Source organism: Salvelinus sp. IW2-2015, unplaced genomic scaffold (genome assembly GCF_002910315.2).
Source record: "Salvelinus sp. IW2-2015 unplaced genomic scaffold, ASM291031v2 Un_scaffold9936, whole genome shotgun sequence".
Lineage (NCBI taxonomy): Eukaryota > Metazoa > Chordata > Actinopteri > Salmoniformes > Salmonidae > Salvelinus > Salvelinus sp. IW2-2015.
In genome coordinates, this window is record NW_019951194.1 from 1 (window position 1) to 6,445 (window position 6,445).

Genomic DNA, 6,445 nt, shown 5'->3' on the forward strand with positions numbered 1-6,445 from the left:
GTGGTTGTTCCACTGGATATCATAAGGTGAATGCACCAATTTGTAAGTCGCTCTGGATAAGAGCGTCTGCTAAATGACTTAAATGTAAATGTAAATATAGGACTTGTTTTACTGTGGATATAGATACTTTTGTTTCCTCCAGCATCTTCACACGGTCCTTTGCTGTTGTTCTGGGATTGATTTGCACTTTTCGCACCAAAGCACGTTCATCTCTAGGAGACAGACTCCTTCCTGAGCGGTATGACGGCTGCATGGTCCCATGGTGTTTATACTTGCGTACTATTGTTTGTACAGATGAACGTGGTACCATCAGGCATTTAGAAATTGCTCCCAAGACTTGTGGAGGTCTACACATTTTTTTCTGAAATCTTGGCTGATTTCTTTTGATTTTCCCATGATGTCAAGCAAAGAGGCACTGAGTTTGACGGTAGGCATTGAAATACATCCACAGGTACACCACCAATTGACTCAAATGATGCCATGACATAATTTTCAGGAATTTTCCAAGCTGTTTAAAGGCACAGTCAACTTAGTGTATGTAAACTTCTGACCCACTAGAATTGTAATACAGTGAATTATAAGTGAAATAATCTGCCTGTAAACAATTGTTGGAAAAAGTAGATGTCCTAACTGACTTGCCAAAACTATAGTTTGTTAACAAGAAATGTGTGGAGTGGTTGAAAAACGAGTTTTAATGACTCCAACCTAAGTGTATGTAAACTTCCGACTTCAACTGTATTTGGGAACTCTTCAAGACTGTTGGAAAAGCATTCCAGGTGAAGCTGGTTGAGAGAATGCCAAGAGTGTGCAAAGCTGTCATCAAAGAAAAGGGTGGCTATCAAATATTAAATATATTTTGATTTGTTGAACACTTTTTTGGTTACTACATGATTCTATATGTGTTATTTCATCGTTTTGATGTCTTCACTATTATTCTACAATGTTGAAAATAGTAAAAATAAAGAAAAACCCTTGAACGAGTAGGTGTGTCCAAACTTTTGACAAACCTTCTAGGCAGAGTTCCTTCGTCCAGTGTCTGTGTTCTTTGCCCATCTTTCTTTTTTCTTTTTATTGGCCAGTCTGAGATATGGCTTTTTCTTTGCAACACTGCCTAGAAGGCCAGCATCCCGGAGTCGCCTCTTCACTGTTGACGTTGAGACTGGTGTTTTGCGGGTACTATTTAATGAAGCTGCCATTTGAGGACTTGTGAGGCATCTGTTTCTCAAACTAGACACTCTAATGTATTTGTCCTCTTGCTCAGTTGTGCACCAGGGCCTCCCACTCTTTCTATTCTGGTTGAGCCCGTTTGCGCTGTTCTGTGAAGGGAGTAGTACACAGCATTGTACGAGATCTTCAGTTTCTTTGCAAATCCTCGCATGGAATAGCCTTCATTTCTCAGAATGAGAATAGACTGATGAGTTTCAGAAGGAAGTTCATTGTTTCTGGCCATTTTGAGCCTGTAATCAAACCCACAAATGCTGATGCTCCAGATACTCAACTAGTCTAAAGAAGAACAGTTTTATTGCTTCTTTAATCAGGACAACAGTTTTCAGCTGTGCTAACATAACTGAAAAAGGGTTTTCTAATGATCAACTAGCCTTTTAAAATGATAAACTTGGATTAACTAACACAACGTGCCATTGGAACACAGGCGTGATGGTTGCTGATAATGGGCCTCTTTACCCCTATGTAGATATTCCATTAAAATCAGCTGTTTCCAGCTACAATATTCATTTACAACATTAACAATGTCTACACTGTATTTCTGATCAATTTGATGTTATTTTAATGGACAAAAAATTAGCTTTTCTTTCAAAAACAAGGCATTTCTACGTGACCCCAAACTTTTGAACGGTAGAATATATATATATATATATATAAAAACCCTTGTAACCGCTTTATAAAAGGTAACCATATTGTAAAGTGTGACCAAATGTTCTTATACAACAAGGACCTGGTATACTTATTGAAGAGTTGGACTGTCAAGGCCCTTTTCTCCATTAGTAGCTGAAAGAAATAAGTCAGGTTAATACTCATTAAAACAGGCCGGTTACCTTGACTCTGGCCAGGTCATGTGGGTTGAGAACAGATCCCTGGTAGAACTCCACCTGGGTGAAGTGGCGTTTAAACAAGGCTTCCAGCTCAAGATTAGGGGAAATACTGGGACACAAAGTAGAGTTTGTTAATGTTAACCAAGGCCTCCACTTCACCTCAAGATTCGGTTTAGTACTGGGACAGACAAGAGAGCGATCTATGTGTTAATGTTAGGGGGCTGAGTGAGGTCTCCTCTCCTCAGCAAATCAAAGTGCAATTTATTGTGTAGTATTTGAAATGTAATTTATTCTAATGTATTGCTATAGTAGTATGCTGGTGTACCGGGCAGGCCCAGCGCTACCAACGGTTTCCATGGATCTGGGTGCTTTTTAGGATATAGTCATTGTAGAGTCTGAGTATTCCAAAACAAGGAAAGGTGGTAGCAGCTCCCTAAAGGTTGTTGAGGTCATTTTTGGGAGCTGCTATCACCTTTCCTTCTCTGAAACACTCAGTATTGTTATGAGTCTTGGGGCCAGTTTCCCAGACTCAGATTAAACCTATAGTCCTGGAATAAAACACACTTTCAATGGACTTTCAATCGTTTTTTATGGTTTTTAGTCCAGGACTAGGTTTAATCTGGGTCCGGGAAACTGGCACGTAAAAGTGTAAGGAAAAAAACATGGTACACTTACTTATGGAGAAAAACAATTTCTACATTGACATCATCCCTGTCCTTGTGTAGGAAGTCTTTTAGGAAGTTGGACACACTTTCAAGGGTAATATGACCACAGACCACGATGTGCCTATAGGGAATAAGATCCAGGAATAGTCATAAGATTTAAACTATGGTTTGCTAAAAGCTGCTAGACTGCTGACGGATGTTTCACCTTCTTTCTTGACTCTGAAAATAAAATTAAAATCATACGTTGGATCTGACAGATTTTTTTTTTTTTAAAGACCTGAAAAAGTCGGTTTCCGTGTAGACAACACACACACAGCCAGCCCACTGTTTATTTACCAAACAACACATCATTCTCCCTGGTTTCTACAGTACATGTTCTTTGATGAACAGGAGTCCATTGTTATGTGAACAGTTGACAGTACTAAAGCCCTTTAGACTGTACAGTCCGTCCTATGTAAGGCCTGAAGGACAGCTCAGGATAAAAAAAATCACAGAGCAGAGAGCATTCTGGCTTTCCACTAACAGATAAAAAATAATGACAATTTCCTTTGTTGGAGATTATGATGCGATTGCTACATTCTACAATTCAGGAAAGAGCTTATCTTTAGTAAGATTCATGTTGTCTCCACAGGGGGGGGTAACATTCAATCAGACAGTATCCCTGCTACAGGATAGTACCCGCAGGATTGTGAGATAAACTCTTCATCGTGAGATAAAACTCAGGATGGGGTTAAGAAGGGCATTTCTTTAAGCTGTTATTGCAATGGTCACTTCCATCACATATGGTACCAAACGTATTGGTTTGAAGATGTAGACGCAAGTCATTTATACTAACAACTTCTCACATACCTGCACACGATTTTGAAATAAATCGAACATTGTGTATCTTATTACATTTCTTATTTATCATATTGTATCTTGTTGACGTTATAGAATTGGGTCTTTATGTGAATATCACAGATAAATTCTATTCATATTTGTATATGAAAAGGTATGAAAAAGGGGAATATACTAGGACAGTAGGACTGAGAGATAAGAATATGAATCACATGAAACAGAAATACACATCCTTCAGAATGCAGAAGAAAGGAGAAGAGAATATATTACCAAAACAGATACTGGCTATAGAGACTTGACAAAAAAAAATATGAATTATAATATCAGATGCTGGCTATAGAGACTTGACTAAAAAAATATATAAATTACCAAAACAGACGCTGGCTATAGAGACTTGACAAAAAAAATATGAATTACCATATCAGACGCTGGCTATAGAGACTTGACTAAAAGAAAGTCCCAAAAAATTATCCACAACAAATTAAACAACAAAAAAATTGTAAAAACGAGCCAAGAGAAGTTTGTTCAGAGGGATGAGGCATCCAGGGATTAAGGGTAGAATACTACTGTACTTTGAGAAACACGTGTGTAACTTGAATTTCTGCATATAATCATTCATTGATTGATGTCAATGGGAGATTTGCATGGAAATTTGAGTTATGAGCACACATCTCAAGGTAGTATTTGGCCCCTTAGGGTGTAGGTCTGACTGCAGATTAAGGCCAGGAATGTAGCAGGGCTTGGGAAATCAAATTAACTGGTGGTACCAGACAAAAAACAAGGAAGTAAAAGACAAACTGGAAGCAAGCGAGGAACATGCAAGAGCGTATGTGGACATGAAAAAGACACAAAAGGTAGGTAGCTAGACCACTTTATTAACATTCATTTAAAATAATCTGGGAATAAATTAGATTTAGATTAGCTAATTATTTAATTGAAGGTTAGTCTCGTTTTGTAAGTCTGTTTCCTAGGACACTTAAGACACTAGTCACTGTTTTTTTCAAAATTGTGAAGTATTTTCAATGACATCATCTCTGTCATTAAGATAGAACATATCATGTTAAAAATTCAATATATTCATGAATTTTAGAAATGCTATATAAAATGACTACAACTCTAGTTGGAATCAGTAGTGACTTTACGTGCCCCTCAAAAAATAATAAAAAATAATAATACGTGCATTGTGGTGGCTGGTAAGATGCATATGACCGGCAAACACAAAACACAGACACAAACATGTAAACATTCTAGTAAATAAATGAGTAAAACGTTCAAGCATATAGCAAATAATGCTTTTGACACGATGACGGCTAGCACACAAACACCGGTACAAAGCAACAGCGTAAGCTTTTCATGGCCAAACTCTCCAGTCACCTGTGTGACTTTAAAAAATATATATTTTAAAAAAGGTCAAAACTTTTCAATATAAAACAATTTTTAGAATAATTACTGGTACTCCTCTTTAGGAGAGGGGGGCAATTTGAGAAGTCACACCAAAACCACACCTTTTAGATTCCTTTTTTTGTTTGTTTATTTGTTTGACTTACTTTCTGCCTCGGGTCGAGTTATAACTCCCTCCGTATTTCTTCCGATTAAGGATGAGAGCAGCAATTTCTGGCACGTAGCGAGCAAACATGGCCTACATGCATGGAACAGAGAAAGAAAAAGGGCATGCAGAGGACGGTTCTACTGCGGCAGAGGCAGTAGAGCCTCCCAGTAATACTTACTTTCTCCCATTAACAGCACTATAGGAACCACCATATTTCTTGCGGTTTCCTATTAACTCTATGATTTCAGGGACGTAGCTCGCAAACATGGCCTAAGGAGAAGATAGGAGACAGAAGAAGAGACTAAAACAAAGATAGGCAAAGAGAGAGAGAGAGCAGGGCGTCTATTTTTGCTTCAAATATATCCGTAAAATCTGAAAATTCTAGAAAAAAAAAGAATGAAAAAAGAATAGAATAGAGAATTTGCAAAATAAATGTTAATTTCTCTCGATACGATAGTTGATGGATAGAACAAGTCAGATTACTACATTATAGTAAAAGTTAGAACAAAATCTGAAATTATGTAAATGTTATCATATTCAGATTCTAGGGGGATAAAAGTATGATAAGCAATGAAGAAAGAAAAGAAAAGTTAGGAAATTTAACTTAACTCGCTTTTACGGATATTTAGTTAGGGAAAAAAGCAGGAAAATGACACAGTTGACACTCTGTATGCCAATCTGTTATTGAAAAAGTTGAAAGGAAGAAAAAGGAAGAAAAAAAAACTTATATGCCATGTTTTGTCCAACAAACACTTATGCCAGGTTGACTTGAATAGCACAGCCTACCGTAACATATCTGCACATTTTAATTAGCTGAAAAATGTGTTTATCCAATAGATTTGAGGCCTTGTGTATGCTTAAATTTGACTTGTAATATAATGTATAAACTTACAGTATATACAAAGTGTACAAAACTGATATACAGTATTGTATACATGTCTGTAAACTATATAATATAACTTACATAAATGTAACTAAACTTGGGTAGGAGAGTGATTGGTAATCATCAAATTGGTAATGTCACTGATAATACTCTGAACTACTGTAGTAGTACTGTACTACTGTCTGAACTGACTACTGTAGTACTGTACTACTGTCTGAACTGACTACTGTAGTACTGTACTACTGCCTGAACTGAGTACTGTAGTAGTACTGTACTACTGTCTGAACTAACTACTATAGTACTGTACTACTGTCTGAACTAACTACTGTAGTAGTACTGTTCTATTGTCTGAACTAAGTACTGTAGTAGTACTGTACTACTGTCTGAACTAACTATTGTAGTAGTACTGTACTGCTGTCTGAACTGACTAATGTAGTACTGTACTACTGTCTGAACTAAC

At 37.0% G+C, this 6,445-nt stretch overlaps 1 long non-coding RNA gene across 1 annotated transcript; it reads right to left on the reverse strand.

Moving 5' to 3' along the window:
• Positions 1-2,093: 2,093 nt before the first annotated feature.
• On the reverse strand, positions 2,094-6,382 carry LOC112079860 (uncharacterized). Its single transcript, XR_011479413.1, has 3 exons — positions 5,101-6,382; positions 2,727-2,837; positions 2,094-2,160 (listed from the first exon to the last, which is right to left on the reverse strand). It is a non-coding gene; the product is annotated as an uncharacterized lncRNA (long non-coding RNA).
• Positions 6,383-6,445: the final 63 nt, after the last annotated feature.